The sequence below is a fragment of the Hippocampus bargibanti genome, linkage group LG03 (assembly GCF_051943395.1).
Source record: "Hippocampus bargibanti isolate YZ-2025 linkage group LG03, ASM5194339v1, whole genome shotgun sequence".
NCBI classification, from domain to species: Eukaryota; Metazoa; Chordata; class Actinopteri; order Syngnathiformes; family Syngnathidae; genus Hippocampus; species Hippocampus bargibanti.
In genome coordinates, this window is record NC_142736.1 from 20,929,008 (window position 1) to 20,948,588 (window position 19,581).

The 19,581-nt window shown below is 40.7% G+C and overlaps 1 long non-coding RNA gene across 1 annotated transcript; it reads right to left on the reverse strand.

Moving 5' to 3' along the window:
- Window positions 1-2,712: 2,712 nt before the first annotated feature.
- LOC148900637 (uncharacterized) lies at window positions 2,713-3,451 on the reverse strand. Its single transcript, XR_016114364.1, has 2 exons — window positions 3,333-3,451; window positions 2,713-3,123 (listed from the first exon to the last, which is right to left on the reverse strand). It is a non-coding gene; the product is annotated as an uncharacterized LOC148900637 (long non-coding RNA).
- Window positions 3,452-19,581: the final 16,130 nt, after the last annotated feature.

Below are 19,581 nucleotides of genomic sequence, written 5' to 3' on the forward strand. Positions count from 1 at the left end.
CTAGTCATGCTGATTAGGTTGGTGTGGAAAGGTTTTGCCGGGAAAAGGTTTGGACACACTGACATCACAAAATCAAAACTAATTAAGTCCCAAATTGCATACGTCAGACTTAATCATCATGTTGAGCTCTTTAGGATTACCCGGTGGCACACATGAATTGAAAAAACATTTGGGAACACTAACTGAAAAGCGCCACTGAATAGCTGTGCTTTAGTCAGAACATCACCATTCAGGAGGAGGAGCGTAAGAAGGAACTCTGATTACAAAGAAGTCAACCTACAGACAAACTGAAACAGATCTAGTCTTTAATAGACCTGAGTGATATGGCGTCTCACCCCCCCCCCCCCCCCCCCAATAAAGCAAATCAAGCATCTGAGCTAATGGAACATTATTTCTTGAAGAGTTAAAAGATAAATTCAATTCAGGTGTACTTCTTTGAAGATTTTTCTTGGACCCAAAACAGTTCTTTCATTCAAATTCATGAAGGCACAGAGTTTATTCCATCTTTATCATTGCAAATGCAATTCTAGTGTTGCAAGAAATTGTTATGTGGGCATTGTGATTGTCTTTTTGATACTCTTGGCACCCCTGAAACTGCCTTCAGCGTGTAGTCGCACTGTCATATTAAAATTGTGTTGATGAACTTATGTGTTGATATCTGCAAAGAATACAGAAATCAGGACAGGGAGGGATACTTTTTCACTGCACTGTCATTTGTGACTAACCTATTTCTGTTTGTCTTCTTCTTTCCCCTGTGGCATGTGCTCTCCATTCCAGTGACGTGCGGTGAGGTTCATGGCTGGTGAGGCACTGACGTCATAAGTGACGTCACCGCTCGTCTCTACTTAGGTAAATGTGGAACGGTAAATGTGAAAATTCAGCGATTTTGAAAAAAATCCTAAAACGGTGAAGTTAAATGGACAAGACCTTTAAAGTACAAATCACTAAATACATCTAACTGTTTAATTTATTTTTTCATTTGATATTTCCATGACAGATTTCCATGATGACAGGTGAGGCACTGCCTCACCTGCCTCCACTGACTGCACGTCACTGCTCCATTCCTTGAAGCGTACTTTCTAGTTATCTGCCGACTGTGACAAGACTCCGAGGCAGGTGGAGAGTCAACAGGTAAAACTTTTGATAAAGGGCGGATCGAAGCGTGGGTCGACTTCGCTTGTGGCCGCACCCAAAGACTCGTAACGCACGTGGCTCGCCCGATGTCTCGCGAGACGAGACTACGTCATCACCCACTCGAAGATTCGAAATAAAATTGTGCACCGAGACGACAATGAGCTGACGGCTAAGACTGACACACCCATAGAAATAGATAGGTTTAGAAGTGCCCAAAGGAGGCAATAGCATTGCGGCCGCGGTCACCAGGTCGTGACGTCACGAGTTGTAGCCTCTGACACAGTTCCGTACCATATGAATAATTTTTGCTCGTTTTTCGTCGATTTTCTTCCGGTATTCGACGAAATTCTAATACTTTGTGGCTAAATATGTTTTAGAAGACAACTACTTCACTCTCACGTCGTCTTTCGGCGCGATGTGAAGTCGGACAAGTCCAAAAACCTCAATTTTCAAGATCAGATATGCTTTGGATTATATATTTTTTATAATCCAAAACATACAATTGCAATTAAATACACCACTATTGATGTATATTTATTCAGAGTCTAAAAATGTTATGAATAATAGAAATGACAGCTCTTTAAGATTGAAAATTCAAATACATAGTATAATTACTTTTGAGTGTGATTGTAACCAATCTTCAACCGTGAAAAAAATAACATTCATAAAGAATGATCATACTTAATTGGTGATCGGAATTGGACTAAATCAGAAATTGTAGAGGATTAGGTAACACTGTGTATAGTGTCTTGGCACAATAGACAAGGTTATCGGGCAAGGATGTACAAAAATGCTGTCTAATTATGTCACTCATCTGACCAACTACGTCAGGTGACTGGAGTAAGGGATCTGTCGCCGGTGTGTCATGGTCTGTGCGCTCGTCGGAGATGCACTGTACTGGGTCTGGGAAGGAACTCTGTCCCCACTAACATAAGTGGCCTCAGCTCGCACCTGCCCATTCCCCTCTGTACAAACTACATCACCCTGCATAGCACTACATAACTGTGACAGACTGGAGAAAGGTATCTGTTGCTGGTGTATCAGTTGTCTGTGCGCTCGTCGTAGATGCACTGCACTGGGTCTGGGAAGGAACTCTGTCCCCACTAACATAAGTGGCCTCAGCTTGAACCTGCCCATTCCCCTCTGTACAACCTACACCACTCTGGATTACACTACACAACTGTTACACGGTTGGGAAGCCTCTACCTCTACCAACACACTCATTCAAAGGTGTGCTACTTGTTACTTGTAAGGAGCTCATTCTTAGACTTAAGACACGAAAACACGTACATGAAAAAAAACACACTAATTGCAAAACAGCAGGTCAGACAACTAACACACTACATGTATTTCCAAAACGGGGGTCGACACACCGTCCACCGAGTGATGGGACTGCACAGCGTCTTCATTGTGCAGCATCGCGGTCCCGGTCCGAAGTGGAGAGTCACTTGTGATCCGGGTCACGGCACCAATGTGACGGGTGTCACAACAGTGACTGTCTTCATCTCCACGATGCTGCCGTATTAATGAAGACGAGACGCGTGGATGTGTCTTTTTATTTCTTTTATTTCTGCAACACTGCAACACAGTATGGCAGAAGGGATGGGTGAAGTCGCATGGGTTTCGTCTTGTGATTAACCTGAATCTCCTCGAGATTGTTCTGAAATGCAAAACATTGTAGATAACAAAACAGAATTAACAACGTGTGATCGTATAGTGGTTATTTACAGAAAAAGAGAATACAACACAAGTTCACTGTTATTTACAAGATGTCCCTGAACGCATCATGGGCGGAGACTCGGCAGAACACGCGGTGCGCTTGTAATGGCTGGCGCACAGTTCAACCAGCCACGGACACTCACGGGCAAATGAAACACGACACAAGAAACTAAATATTGTTCAATAAAAACGAAATGAAACAATTATTACCTGCAACACAGTATGGCAGAAGGGATGGGTGAAGTCGCATGGGTTTCGTCTAGTGATTAACTGCGCAATAGAAAAGCACTATGAAGCACATGTGCTTCACAGTTCCACTCGACAAAACGTGAAGTAAATAATGACACAAAAAGTAATCTGGACTCGAAATGAATAAGGGAACTAATTAGATAACACTAGACAGTACAAAAGGGGAAACAAAATAAGATATTGTCATGAAAATGCGCGTTAATCAAGACCAACAGAAAATTGCGACTCACCCTGAATCTCCTCGAGATTGTTCTGGAAACTATGGGCGGGACATAGTGCCACACTGTGCGCCGTTGCGTCACTTCCTTCATAATTTAATAATCTAAGCGCACAACTCCGTTACATATATATGTGTGAAATCTACAACGGATCAAAAAGATCAAGAAGTAATTATTAGTATGTTGTATGAGCAGAGTCGGCTAACCTGGGGCGCGTTTCACTAAACTTTGCTATTTAGCAATATTGCTAAGCGTTAACAATATTGCTAAATGATGTTTAGTGAGACACGTTTTTAGCGTTAACAATGAGTTTAGCAAGATATTAGCAATATTGCTAAGTTAGCAATGTATAGTGAAACGCACACCCCTGCAGTTCAAATTTAGTGTCGAATTAGTTACATGCTTGAGGAGGCAGAGCCAATTCAATTTCATACTAATGAAGAACAGCTAGAATATACTTATACACGGTCGAAGATCGAAAATAGAACGAAAATTAGTCGCTAAAACATCGCAAAACGAATTATTTTTTTTTCTTTTTATAGAAATTTCATTTGGTCTTTATATTGTATTCCGTGTGTATGTTGCCTCACTTCTGCATAATTTAAGGGGGGTGTATGTAACGGAGTTGTGCACTTAGATTATTAAATTATGAAGGAAGTGACGCAACGGCGCACAGTGTGGCACTATGTCCCGCCCATAGTTTCCAGAACAATCTCGAGAAGATTCAGGGTGAGTCGCAATTTTCTGTTGGTCTTGATTAACGCGCATTTTCATGACAATATCTTATTTTGTTTCCCCTTTTGTACTGTCTAGTGTTATCTAATTAGTTCCTGATAGAGTGTTTATGCACATTAGTAAACATATTACGTTATTTCATGTTTAGATTAAGTAAACATATGTTTTTTCATGTTTAGCTTAGCATATATAATGAATTGTGCACGTTTAATTTCAGTCTAATTTAGTTAAATAAAACTATCAGTCTTATTAGTCAATAGTCGTGGAGAAAAAGCAACAGCTCCAACTTCAATCTGAGACCCGCCCAACGCTGAATTGCTCGTAACCGATTGGACGGGAAAGGTCGACTTGTTCGCAACTGATTGGACAACAGATCGCCACTCTGTATGTTTAAAAACTTGTCGGAGCGGGAGCTCGTTCTCTTTTGCTCTTTCTCTTTGTTCTTTTGTGCTCTTGTGCTCATGTCTTCGTCCCACCGAGACGAGAAGTGCTTTCTCTGTCTCATTAGAATAAAGTAGTTTTTTGTTCACCATCTATTGTACTTGCTGATATTTTTATCAAGTGAACTCCAGACAATGCGCGAACCAGGAAAGACAAACGAAGTTTTAACCGGACAGTTCCCTTATTCATTTCGAGTCCAGATTACTTTTTGTGTCATTATTTACTTCACGTTTTGTCGAGTGGAACTTTGGAGCACATGTGCTTTTCTATTGCGCAGTTAATCACAAGACGAAACCCATGCGACTTCACCCATCCCTTCTGCCATACTGTGTTGCAGGTAATAATTGTTTCATTTCGTTTTTATTGAACAATATTTAGTTTCTTGTGTCGTGTTTCATTTGCCCGTGAGTGTCCGTGGCGGGTTGAACTGTGCGCCAGCCATTACAAGCGCACCGCGTGTTCTGCCGAGTCTCCGCCCATGATGCGTTCAGGGACATCTTGTAAATAACAGTGAACTTGTGTTGTATTCTCTTTTCCTGTAAATAACCACTATACGATCACACGTTAATTCTGTTTTGTTATCTACAATGTTTTGCATTTGAGAACAATCTCGAGGAGATTCAGGTTAATCACAAGACGAAACCCATGCGACTTCACCCATCCCTTCTGCCATACTGTGTTGCAGAAATAAAAGAAATAAAAAGACACATCCACACGTCTCGTCTTCATTAATACGGCAGCATCGTGGAGATGAAGACAGTCACTGTTGTGACACCCGTCACACACACATATATATATATATATATATATATATATATATATATATATATATATATATATATATATATATATATATATATATATATACAGTAAAGTCTCGTTATATCGATATCGGATATATCGATAGTCCCGGTTATATCGATACTATTTCTATGCACGCACAGAGAAAATTACATGCAAACAGGGTCGGATATATCGATAGTCCCGGTTATATCGATATTTTTTCGGACTCCCTTGAATATCGATATAACGAGACTTTACTGTATATATAATGCAGAAAAAATATGACTGAAGATGCGAGTGGGCTTATCCTTTCATATGATCCCATGACAGCCAAGGAAGTTTGCCTTTCCAATGGTCAGCCATTCATAAAAAAGTCAGTTCGTTTGGGCGGCGAGGGAGCTTGCCCTTATGAAAAAAAGTCCAGTGTCCAAATGTTTTCACTAGACTCTCAAGTGGTTGAAACAGACAGCAGTCTTCTTTGTGTTATGTATTCATGCCTGGAAACTTCTTCAGACTAAATATAGCCATGCAAAGAGTCGCCCCTTACGTTGGTCTCATTGAACCCTGAGGATGATTAAATACTTTAACGATTATTAATTCTACTATTTTTCTTTTTCTTATTTTTCTTTTTGTATGTGTTTTTTTTTTAAGTTCAAAAAAATTATCCGGGCAGAAGATGAAGCAATGTATCAATCAGAAAAATAAACATCGATCCAGCATGAAATGGAAACTATCGAACAATTTCGTTCCTCTATATCAGATCAGTGTAAAGTCAAATTGTATTTTTATATACCGATATTTGTACTTTTTGTATATTAATATCTAAGTAACTTCCGGGCACTTGAAATATTTGTTTTCAAAGCAATTGTTGTTCAAATCAATAGCAGAAGACCATATTGCTGGCAGGTAACACCAAATGCAAACTGTGCTTCCTTTTCTCTTAAATTCTCAGCCATTCCAATAAAATGTTCAAAATGTGAGTAAGAAAAACCAAAGTAGTCTAACAAGGTCCAAATGGTATTCGCCCAGCGGTGAGTTGAGCTGTTAAGTACAATTAAGAAATTGTTGTGCAAGCTTTATAGTGCAATTTACTGTACAAGATGCCCTCAGAGCTCTTGATAAACACTCCAGTCTCTTTTTATGAGATGACGCAGCTTCTGCTCTGGGGGATCACTATTTTTACAAGCATTTTAAATGTATAGCAATAGAGACGAAACAAGCTAACAAAAGAGGACACTTTACATTTGAGGGTCTTGAATAAAATACCTGTTTAACAGTTTCATGCCTAGCTATTCTGGGTAATGTGTAACTCGCAGGGCAGATACAGCTGCGTTTGCTAGGACGAGGCAGTGATGTGTGCTTAGAACCATCCCAATTCACCTTTCGAAGCTCAAAGTGTTGAATTTCCACCAGCTTTGTTGCTCTAAACGCTCTGAGGACCTTGAGGTTTGTGGCCCACCATGATGTCGGGGGGCCTTGAAGTCACCTTGTTACATAAAAAACACCAAGTCCCTCCCAAAGGGACAAACCTCAATATTCCTCAAGGGGAATTTCCACTGCAGTAAGGCAGATTGCTGGAATGGTCTCTTTTTACACAATCGCCAGCGTAATTAAGACAGATCATCTTATCTTAACGGCCTGTTGGAGCGTAAAGCCATGTGCAAGTTTATGCGATATTTTCCTGAACTGGATGCTACATATATCATGGTTTTCAGGACTTTCAATCTGTCTCTGGCATGAGTTTCCTTCAACGTCAGATGTGACGCAAGATTATTCAACATCTTGTGGTCTGGCTTCATGTTCAGCGATGGCACAGACAGGGAGTTAAACAGTAAGTGACGTTTGGTATTTTTGTTCCACGGATCCACCGAGTTGGGTTAAATATGCGAGCGAGCGGGGGCGGGGGACAAAACTCAGTCAAGAGTCCATCATATCTTTCCTTTTCCCAAGAATTTCTACAGAGACTTGGTATCAACACAATCAGCTGTCAAAATGACTTGGTGTTAAATTCACACATAATCATTTCAACAAGTGAATGGGTTCCTTCCCGCCACCGCAAAAGTGAAAATCAGCTTCTGGATCTTGATAAAATTTCTCAAGCAAACATACATAAACTCCTGATGCGAGTACGCCCCTCTCGACTACAACTTACCAATGCCAACATATGAGAGCTGCCAAAGTCTGTTGGCCACCATCAAGACAAACAAAAAACAAATATCACATTCATTAATGCCCTTGATTCATGCACCATGCTTCATCGTAGACATACATGAGGTGCCGCTTTAATGAGTCTGGAAAAGTGTGAAGTGAAAAGTAAGTTGACTTTTTTCCAACCGTGTGAGCTGGCAAGATCCTATGGTTGGTGGTAAAGCCACACGCACTTTAAGGAATGTGGTACAAACAGGTTGCATGGCGTTCTTGACGTTTTGCACGTTACCATCATTCGGAGGCTTCGGTCTATCTTTTTTTACAATTTAGCCTAGATGAAGAAATCTATTTTGAAAGCTCTCATTCACTTTTAAAATAGTTCACATTTGAATCTACTCCAATCCAGAAAATGTAGCCAGCGAAAAAGGACATTCACTGAAGTCCTGGTCAAAATTGAGATTTAAATAGTGTTCCTTCTCGGTTCAATCCCGTTCTGATGTCAAAACTGCATCTGAGACGACCACACGAGCATCTCAGACAGTTTTCTCGTTATAATCCGATGGAAAAAAAAAATCTACTTAAACTTTTTTCTTTTTGATGCTTCCATATGGAATTTGAATCTCAGACTGAACATGTTTGAAGACGCGTGACTTGAATGTCATATGGCGTGACAAATGACCAGTGGAAACAAAGATATGTTATATTTATGGAGCCCAGTCACACTTTATTGTTTACTGGCTAAATTCCTGTGTGACATAATCTCCCCAGAAACTCATCAATCTCAAAGGGGGGCAGGATTGAGGACACCGAAATCCACAAATTATTGGGGGTCCTCCCGGCTGAATAAAAAAGTATTCCTTCTCTTGAGCCGTGGCTCAATCGTAAGACAAAATGCGAGGAGCCTGACTGAGGTTGAAAAATAACGTCAATATCAAAAATGTATAAAAATATATGGTGGGTTCAATTCTAAAGCAGAATTTCATCACCTTCCAAAAATAATATCTGCATGCCTTTTTTTTTTTTTTTTCAAAAATTCTGAAAAATTGGCTCAATAACGATTACCGAATTTTCTCTTGTATAAGGCGCACCAAAAAAACATGATCTTCTTCAAAAGATGATCCTGCGCCTTATACACAGGTGTGCCTTATATGTGAAGTAATATTTTGCCACAATGGGTGGCTACTGTCACCCAACGGTATTTCCCCATGTAGAAGACGTGCGTAACCCCAGCCTCTACTGTAGCCCATTATAATGTGGTGTGCCTTATATTTGGAAAACTTGGGTACTTATTTATTATATTTGGAAAACTTTTTTCATTCATTGAAGGTGCACCTTATAGTCCGATGTGCCTTAATTAACAGATTTTATCAGAGGTGACTGGCTAGAAGGTCATGCTCTTCCATTTGACATTTTTTGTCTTTTCACTCTGTTATCCAACTTCTACATTCAAATGTATTGTATTTGTAAATATAGTACCTATGTCTGGAAGTTGAAAATGATTTCAATCTTCAACAAATAAGATTATTTGCAGATAGAAGCCACAGAATGGCAACAAAGTAAGAATTTGTCCACGTAAAGCTCCTCAGCGCACGTCAACAGTTTCTTGGCACCAAAATGTCATCAAGATGGTTGCAAAGCACTTCTTGCGGCAGAATGAAATCTCTTTGACATAGTTTCTTGACATTATTTAAGATGAAGATTTAAAAAAAAAGGTTGACATGATATATTTCTGGAGGGGCTGGAAAAACAAGATGATCTTGCAGTGAATTTGGTCTTGATAATAAAGTTTATGGGTCCTACTTTATCATGTACAGTAAAAACGGACTCTCTTTTTTTCCAGTCCTGATGACCTTCAGATTTATTTTCCAATCTTCCATTATCAGAATTAAAATACAGTAAAGTCTCGTTATATCGATATTCAAGGGAGTCCGAAAAAATATCGATATAACCGGGACTATCGATATATCCGATCCTGCGCCGAACTGCATTAAACAAAAGCCGCCAAAAGAGGGCAGCCAAGCGCCATATAAGAAACGGAGCTGGCCATTAGCTCCCTTTTTTTTTTGGGTGAGAGATGTTCCCCCAATGTTGCCTCAAAATGGCACATATAATTCTTTAATGATTGTAAACATGTATGCTTTAATCTTCAGAACTACAGTGTATTTGAAACATATTCATAACTGGATGTGTAACAAGAAAGCATATTATCCGAATCTGAAGCCATTGTTTGGATTCACAAGCAATGCAAGACGTCTTGGCGTGAAGTCATTTTTATTTGCATTTGAATAAAAAGTGACATCGGCTGTCCTTTAATACACAGTATGGAATGTTAATAATTTTCAAAATCATCGCGCTTCAGCAGACAAAACAAGAAACATTGTTGCAAAAAACGATTGCATTCATATACAGTACAGTGGGCATGTACATAACACAACAGGGAAACTGCAACGCTTACATCTTACTGTATTATGTATACAATTTAAAAAAGTCCTCAATCTTCTTCTGCTTCCCATTTTTACCTTTTAACACAAACACTTCAATCTCGTCTGCTACACACGAGCTAGCGTCTGAAAATGAAAATGGCTCTGCTACACAGGTGCTGGGCACGTAACCAAGTCACCTGACCAAGTTGACCAATGGCGCGACCGATGGCGTGTCACGTGACAAAGTCACACAGCCAAGTCGACCAATAGCGCGACCGATGGCGGCTCACGTAACAAGACACGTGACCAAGTTGACCAATGGCGCGACGGATATATCGATATAAACAACAAAAATGGCCGGCGGGGGATGAAAAGGAGCACCGTAATAACCGGATTATTGTAATAACCGGGTATCGTACTAAACGGTACTAATTATACATAAAAAGACTAGACATGTGCAAGGGAAATGAAAATAGTATCGTAATAAGCGGTACTATCGATATAACCGATATCGATATAACGAGACTTTACTGTATAATCACATGCTGCACCTGATTTCTTTCCAGTTCTCATTGAGTCATTGGTTTCAGTGCTCTCCCTCCCTAAAATCCCCCCACCTGGTTGACGCAGGTTCCATTAGTCTCCATGAAGTTAATGTGCGTCAGAAGGCCTATCAGGATTCACACTCCTGTCTGCAGTCTCATCAGCTCTTCCTGTGTAAATTTGTTCCAAAAAGACAATGCCACAAAAAGAGAGTACGTGGGTTAACTCAGACGTCAAATCCAACCACCAGTCCTAAAATATAATTTAGTCATTTTTCTTGGAGGGACCAGAACAAAAATGTTGTTCTGTCTTCTGCCCACAGACTGTTCGTCTGAACTTGATTTTAAATATAACTACACTTGCAAATACAGTCATCCACCCACTATCATAATTAGTGACTCTGAATTGAAGAAGGGAGAAAAAAGGAACCTCCACTGGTTTGTGTGTTACACCGTGATTAACATAATGTTGGCTCACTTAACACGAACCAGTGCTCGTCAAATCAAGTCCAGATTGAGCTTGAGAAACCTTCTTGAAGGATGATTGTCGCTGATTCTAAAGGCAAAGACTAAAGTAAATATGGGCTGCATTCATCAGTGATATCGAAAGCTAACTTACAGATCCACATACGGGTTAGCCCGAGAAAGAGAAGCAAAAGTTTCAAATTGTCAACAAGGGCCCGCATAATTCACCACTTGAGGGAAACTCCCAACAATCCTCGAAAACCTGTCACAAGCTGGATGCTTTTCAGTCTTTTCTGTCTGGGAAGCAAACATTTCCCAGAGCCCATAAGGAGCCGCCGGGCAAAAAGGCAAGGGATTTTCAAAGAGTATAACCTCAACGCTGGTTGGTTTCAAGGGAGCAGGGCCCAGACTGACATTTGTCTTGGCACGAGTTGTGAGTGCCAACATGAATGCAGATAGCTCAGTGACATCAGTAACATGGGAAAAGTGACCTAAGGGTATTATCTGAGATGCTAATTCTATTTGGCTCAGTTCGACCCTGTATTAATGACATAGGACTGGCAGGGAAGCTAATTTGTCCTGCCCCAGCTGGGACTATTTAGTTAAAGGATACTCTTGAACAAGAACATCAGTAAATGACTGGTTTCCAGTTGAAAATGCTGCACTGACGTCTGCACACTTCCACATACGCATTTACATACTTCAGTGCAGTGTACAAGACAGAATTAAACAAAAACAAAACAATTAGACCAAGACTAGAACCCACTTTAAATCTCTCCCTTATGATAATACCACATTTCTGACTTTTGTTAACCGAAAATACATTGGCAAAAAACACACTTTACTCTACTCGGAACTTTAAAGCTGTGTTTTTATGCTTGGTCTGGATCAAAGCATAAAATTATATGGCGCATCATACTAATAATAGAGTGTTCAATCCCACATTTGGTCCCAGTTGATTTAGCATTATTTCGGGTCAGACTAAAAGTTGACGTGCAACGTTGAGCATCAACTCGGGAGTCGAAAGAAGATAATCAGCCTACTGAGTTCCAGCCAAGCCTTTTATCCATTTTCTATATTGCTTCTCGTTAGTGTGGTCACAAGTGAGGTGGTGCTTCTCTCAACTGATTTTTGGCTGAGGGTTAAGTGAGTACACCCTGGACTGGTCAACAACCAATCTCAGGGCTCACATAAGCAAACAAACGGTCAAACTCACATTCACACCTCTGAGGAATTTAGAATCATCCATTAAGCAGCCACGCAACCCCAGAGTGAACATGAAAACGACACACAGAATGATTTAAACCCAAAACTGCATGATAGTCCTACGCAGACTCAGCACTTGAGACCAAGACTGCGCTAACGGCATTTTTGCTGAAAATGTCTTCACTTGTACCCTGTTCAAAAACGAGGCTTAGTTTCAATTTTGCCCTACACGGGCAAAGACCATTACATGAATTGCACTCAGCTTCTCTCTTGATTCGTCATTGCGACTACTAGGCTGACACCTCTTTCTAAAATGGCCACGCTCATGAAACAAGATTTTGCCTCACGAAAAACATCCCTGGGGTCAAGTTTAAAAAGACTTCCAAAGTAAGAAGTGGTTGGCTTGGGATCCAGCAAATCAGCATGTTTGTGTTATCTTATGATTTCAAATATTGCTGAGGAATCATTAGGATGTCTGTGTAAATGTTAACAGCTGCACAGTAGTCTTTTGATTTCCCTATGAACTCTACTGTCATTTTTAATGTGGAAATTGTATATGTTCCATGCAGTATAGACACTTGACCTGAACTGAACCAAACCACAGCACTGTTCATAAACAAGTGGTTGTACTCCACTTTTTTATTAAGCGCCAAGGTGTTGACATTAGCTTGACTAGTCACCTCACGACCTCAATAGCAATCAGTTGTTTTAACCCAACTCAAACCGGTCACGTGTGAACTGACCGCAAAACCATTTCTGAGGCGAGTCAATATCCCTGAAGCCACTTTCAACCATTCCAGCTAAGAAAATAGGCCAAAAAAAGCTATGGTGGCTCCAAATACATGAAATGATCCAGACACACTTTCAAAGTCATTGCCTGTACAGTTGATATGAAGTAAAGGAGTACCGGTTAATTTCGAACACTTACTTAGAAATGGGTGTGCAACCAAATTATTTATAAATTGGTATACGATATATTACTTCTAGCGGTTACATGCTACATTAAATAGTGGAAAATACCTTTTGGATTTATTTTCTTTTTCAAAATCCTGGAATTTGAACATGTGTGCGTTTATTTTCTCTGTAATATGAAAGTTTCATCTTTGTTTTTCTCTTGTAAATCTGCAGCAACTCTAATTAAATATCAAATGAGAGAGAAGGTCAAATGTTTGTGCCATTCGAAATGTCTTATGTGCTTATATTTATAAATTGCATTTTTAACAAACTCCCAACAACATGAACCACTATCTGTCCATCACAATGATCTCATTAAATGGGATGCATGACACTTTGAAATACTGTTTATTACATAACCGTGCTTCATCCTGAAGAGGTCTTCTTCAAGTGTGAGAAATGCATCCCATCTGTGTTCTGTTCTCTATTGAGTGTCGCGTAATTGATGTCAACAGTATTAAGTCGGCGGTTGGCAGTAACAGGTACAGTATTATTTTCTCAGAAGGGGGAAGGTCAGATGGATGTGAGCTATGTTTTCCACCTCACTTATGAGAAAAGCCTGAGAGATACAGTGGTTGCTGTGGATGAGTTTCATAACCCTGTCCAAGATCTGACACACGTTGCGCTCCGCATGCCCTGACATACCCAGTGCGGCAACAGCCTTATGTAACATGGACAAAACTGTGACTGAAAATCCAAGGGCAATATACCTACTGTACATTATTATTAATATAAATGTGTATACTTCATACACTTTAATTCATCTGAACGCCATATAAAACATTTTTCCAAACAGACAGAGACACAATAAGGCGTAATCTTACTTGAATATAATTCTGGTCTAATTCATTGTACCCATCATGAGGTCTATAATTGAGATCTGTGATAAGTGTGGGTGGGTCCCAGCTTGAATGGCACCATATGCGAAACCCAACCCCCGTTGACACCCTAAACAAGAGCATGCATTAAATCACGAGAACACACGCACACACACACAAACTTCACATGATCCGCAAGTGGAGATCTTGCAATTCCTTTTAACTCGTTCACTGCCAGACATTTGCAAAAATGTGTCCACTGCAATGCCAGGGTTTTTGTCATTGTCATTCAAATTGCAGGATCCACAGAATATTGCGTTTTAGGACTACATAAACATTCAATGCGGCGTTAGAAACCTTAGTTACAAACCTTAGACTCTCTCTCTCTCTCAAGAGTTAATTCCTAGGTTACATAGGTCTGGAGTAACATCAGGCGCAAGAGGGGGGCAGTTGTAAAATATACAATACAATACATACATATTGATTTACATGCTGTGCCGATGACCATTTTGTGTTTGGGAGCCTTTTACTGAGTATCTTTATCTTTATTAAGTTCATAGAGTTGCTTGTTCTGTAGCCACAAGGGGACACAAGCCAGTGTCTTATTGTGCCGGTCCCAAGACCGGTTAAATACAGAGGGTTGTGTCAGGAAGGGCATTCCGACGTAAAAGCTTGGCCAAAACAAATGTGAATCAAACCTCTGAAGATGTAGGACACTGATTTGCTGTGGCTACCCCTTGAAGGGAAAAGCCGAAATATAAGAAGAAGAGCGTTTTAACAACAGCAGAATCTGTAACAAAACGCTAACATGGACAAAAGGCAAATGCTGCCCCCTTGTGGAAGGGAAAAACATTGCCAGAGGTCTCATCAGCGCTTTATCAGCACCCCTCCTAAGAAAAATACAACCCGAACAAATTCGGGAATGGCGCTCAATGTCCGCAATAAATTAGGGGATGGCAGTGAATGAGTTAAATGTACTTTGCATGCTCCAAACTCCTGCATCTACAAGCAATTTAGAACACGCAGCTCTTCTCTGTGCTGTATTTAACGGAACTGAGGAGAGCTGCTGGGATTGTCCTCGAGTCGGCAGCGCTCCCGCACGGAACAGTGCACACCAGCACAAACACTCAATTCTACCTGCGCTAGTTGAGCAAAATACCAAATGAGAGAAAACTCTACCCATCGGACAGTTTGACTGCACTTGCCCTAGGCACAAAAATAGGGCATTTGTGTTTGTAATTTCTGTTTGATAACTTGGAAACAAATGACCATAACAATATTTCCACTGTGTTATGATTAATCAAGAATGGCCAAACAAACTCAACCCCAGAGAAGCAAAGATTGGAGAAGCACCTCCATTTTATCATTTCTACAACAACTTGGGTTTAACCCAAGCATCTTCTTTTTAGTTCTGTGGTTGACTGTCTGGGTAGTACAGCAAGTCCCCTCGGGGTTGAAAATTTCAAACTAACAGCTGTGGTCTTCAAGCATGTTTATGTTGGCTTTTCTTTCCACTGGTTTTATTGCTCACCGGACACCAAAATGGCGGCAAACGGTCCAATCATTGGCTTAGGAGACTATCAAAAGGGAGAAAATGTCACGAAAGGATGATCAAAAGAAGCATTCGACCATGATGAACCAGCGATTAATGTGTCGGCTCTTTAAAACTGGCTTGTGTGTATCTTCTTTGTTGTACTCACAAAAACAAACTTCCTCCATCATTAGACGACTTTCATCACAGTTGGATTATGTAACTTCCATATCAGTCGATATATAGGATACTCTATATGTGTTTATGGCTTTCACAAAACCTCGTCATTTAGAATAATGTTGTCAATATAAACAAACTTGTGGAGCCAACTATGTGGCAGTCACTAGTGACTGCCCAACACAGTGTAAACACAGTTTGTGTAATGCGTCAATGAATGCTCATCACGAATGAGTGTCACAGTGAATCTTTCAAATGGTAAATAAGAAGAGGGCGATTGGAAAAATTAGCCCGGTCCAACTCCTGAAGGAGCACCAGTCACATCTCATCGGTGCAGGAGCTTCAAAATAGTATTGCAAGAGGTATTCCAAAACAGCATAAAACACGAGGTAATGCGGCCATACAATCTGGGCATTTCTGCCACATGAAGCAGTGCACAATGATGTGGATATAACGACATTATATATTACGGCTAGTGGACAGTGGGGTAAAAAACTCTGCAAATTCACACCTATATTGAATAAAATCGTCTGCTGTGCAACAGGAGTGTGTATTATACATTTACATCTGTGTAGGCTCTCAGTGGTACACGAGTGGTCTATCGATGAAAAGATTTCTTCAGCCGTCATCTGTACGTCTTTGAAGGTGTTGGACGTTTTGCTTCTCATCCAAGAGGCTTCGTCAGCGAACTAAAATGTTGCTGGTCGCTCTGACCCTATATGTATATCCCTACTGTCGAGAGGTGGTGGTGCCAGACTTCTGCTATGATAGGTCGCTGCTCTAAGGTTGGGGGGAGCAGAGGACTATTCCCTGAGGCTACGCTGACTACCGCTATTGTCCTGACTGATTATGGACTACGACTGGCCAGATTGCCCCATTTGCTCTAGTATCACCTCATCAGCATGACAAAGCCTACGTGGTAACGACCTGAGAAGTCTGTTGTAAGCACAATCTAAATGAAACCTCAAACCTTCATGGCAATTTAGTGAAGGGTGTTGCGGTTTTACAAAAAATGATTCTTTTACTCCCTTTCAAACCATCTATTTTCTTTAACTAAGATTTTAACCTCACTGTCGTCAAATGAGTGGTTGTAGCTTTTAGGTGCACAAGTACTGCAGATTGAGGCCCACTAGCATTATCCCAGTGATGTTGATAGTCTTTTTTGAGCATTTGTTTAGTGTCCCCAATGTATTGCTCCTTCCAGTCTTCATTTTCATCATCTCATCATTATAAATTTACAGTTTTTACAAAACAAAAGAAGGCACGCGTTCTCTCAAGTAAGCAAAGTCATAAAAATCAATGTGTTTCTCAGTCTATTTTCCCCCTTATCGGTCAAAGTTAGCCCCCACCACCAACACCTCCTCCTCCCCTGTGAGAGAAAAATGGCAGGATGGACTAAACATGTCCTTTGCTCGATGTCCCCATCCCAAGGAAAAAAAACAACCATTACTTAATCATTTGTGAAATATCTGTTCATCCGTAAGTGGTGGATAAAAGGGAATTACGGCTTGAGCCACAAAATGCTGACTGGTGAGTGACACGAATGGAACGCACTCTTATGTCTGTGTAATGTGCTGTGAATCCTCAATGTTCCCTTCCCAGAATAGGAATTCATCAAAGTGGCGGTAGAAGAAAAACTGTCAGCACTGATGACTGAGCTCTTGTCATTTTAGACCACAGTATGCAGCACCCAGATGAACCCACCGCATTGTGATAGTACTCCAGTGCGTGCTGGTTGACTGCACCGCAGATTCCTGATCTTCTCCTCGCAAAAGCCATTGTTCTTGCATTTGGGGTCGCTTGCCCCTGAGCCAAAAGTGCCTGTGGATTGGAGCCAGGGATTCACTTTGCTGTCTCTAGTGCCAAGGACAAACAAAAGAAAGCCAAAGTTGTTGAAACAGTGATGTGGAATGCATGAAAGATTTGGAGGCATCGTTGTGGCAGCATTGTGGTGGTGAGAATATCTGAATAACACGTCCTTCATGATTGAATCAATTTTATGGTGAGACCTCCCCGGTTTAAACTAAATAAACAGTCTGTGGGAATACTACTGCACTTTCTTCAACAATTCATTTGACCAATCATAAACATAAAATAGCTTTAAAAACAACAGAAAATTGATTTGCAGTAAGTGAGTTGGAATGAAATATATTCATTTTTCATATCCCTGCAATTCAAATGAATCAGGTATGTATGGTACAATAAAACATCCTATTGTCACGTTTTGCGAGGTGGTGATGGCGGGTGCGGATCCCAAAAAGCAGGCAGGAGGGAGCAGGAGGTTGTTTGACAAATTGTATTAAAATAAAGGTCAGCAGGAACAAAATGTAAAACATCAAAATGATCTGAACAGAAAAAAAGTATCAAAAGAAAACCAAGTGTAAAAGTCCGCCAAGGTTAAACAAACACATGCACAGCATACAAAGCCTGCAATTGCAGACAAAGCATGCAACAAACAATGAACCGACACCGGATGGTCGTGCCGGGAGTCCTTTTAAGTGTCACTGATTAAAACGACCAGCACCTGCGAGGCTGCAGGCCGGGCTGACGTGGCTACCCGTTACTCGCCAATCCGAACGTGGCAGTCCACCACTGATCGGGACGACCAGCACCTGTGCAGATGCAGGTGCAGGCGGGGCCGACAGCGCCACCCGTTGGTCGCCAACCAGATCATGACACCTATTAGTCTCACAGTTTAAGATTGTGTCAAATAATCATGTATGTTATGTAATTTGCTTCTTTCAATGTTAAACTATATAAACACGCATTTAAATATCCTTGATTTAAGGTCTATGTGCTAACACACTCGCTTTCCCCAGAAGCAAGACAATTCAGTGTACCAGCAGAATGACTGTGGTCATTCAAGTGCAATACTAGTAATGGCTTTTCTATTACAGTACTTGTGCCACTTTCAGCCAACTAGTACATCATTAAACCTAATTAGAACACAACTGTGTTGCACAAGGAATACTACTTCTCTCAAATACGGGGAACGTCAGCACAAATTGCCTCCTGGATCAAACTAGGAGAACCAAAGTGCCCACAAGAAGCTTTTCTTCACTCGTAATGTATAGTTGCTTTCATAATAAGCAGAACTTTGCCAACTTGGGAACAGACAGTAGTGAATAGCGGTCAACAATATCAACATCACCAGTCACACAGAATCAAGACATGACACAGAGTGGGTGGTGCAGTCCTGTGAGCAATATTACCTTTGTCAAAGGAGAAATTGTCCCTAAGTGTGAGCGTGGACGATTGTTCATTCGTCTCTGTGTGCCCTGTGGTTCAGGGTGTCCCCCGCCGACTGTCCGAAGACAGCCGGGATAGGCTCCAGCACCCTTCGCAGCCCTTGTGACGATAAGGGGATCAGAGAATGGATGGATGGATATCATGACCAGTGATTGTACTGATGATGTCTTTCCCCACACAGACCTATCCCATCTGGATTTCTATCATCGATGTATTACTTTATATCAAATGGCTATAGATCATCACAACATCTGGACTTTATGAGTGTGGAGTCCATGACATGTTCTTGTAAGCTGCCCAGAGGTCCTGTCTGAATTGTAGGAACAATATTTCTATAACCTCTCTGACCTGGAAAGTTCAATCAATATTTCCATTATTCAGTTTGTTTACAATTTGACACAGCTCCCGGTATGATGCAGCGCACTTCTAAAGTACATTTAGAAATATTCGGTGAAATGATTACCTAGGACAGTGACGAATATCATGACCAGTAACCTTGACATATAAGAAAACGAAATAAACAGGAACGTAGAAAAATGAACTGAGTTGTTTTTTTGTCTTGTGTGTGGCTTCAATTGGCATGGCCAAGTCAGTGAAATCAAGAACATGGTTGGTTCGTCTTCCTTTGCGCATCAGGATCCAAGCATAAGATTTGTCTTACTGTAGCTGTTCGCTAGTGTTCTGCTTTAGCATTTTCATCGGCTAAATAAGTATTTTCAGTATACCATCTCAAAAAAATGACATGACAAGAATTTTGTTTTTACATCTGATCAGGTCATTGTGTTCTGC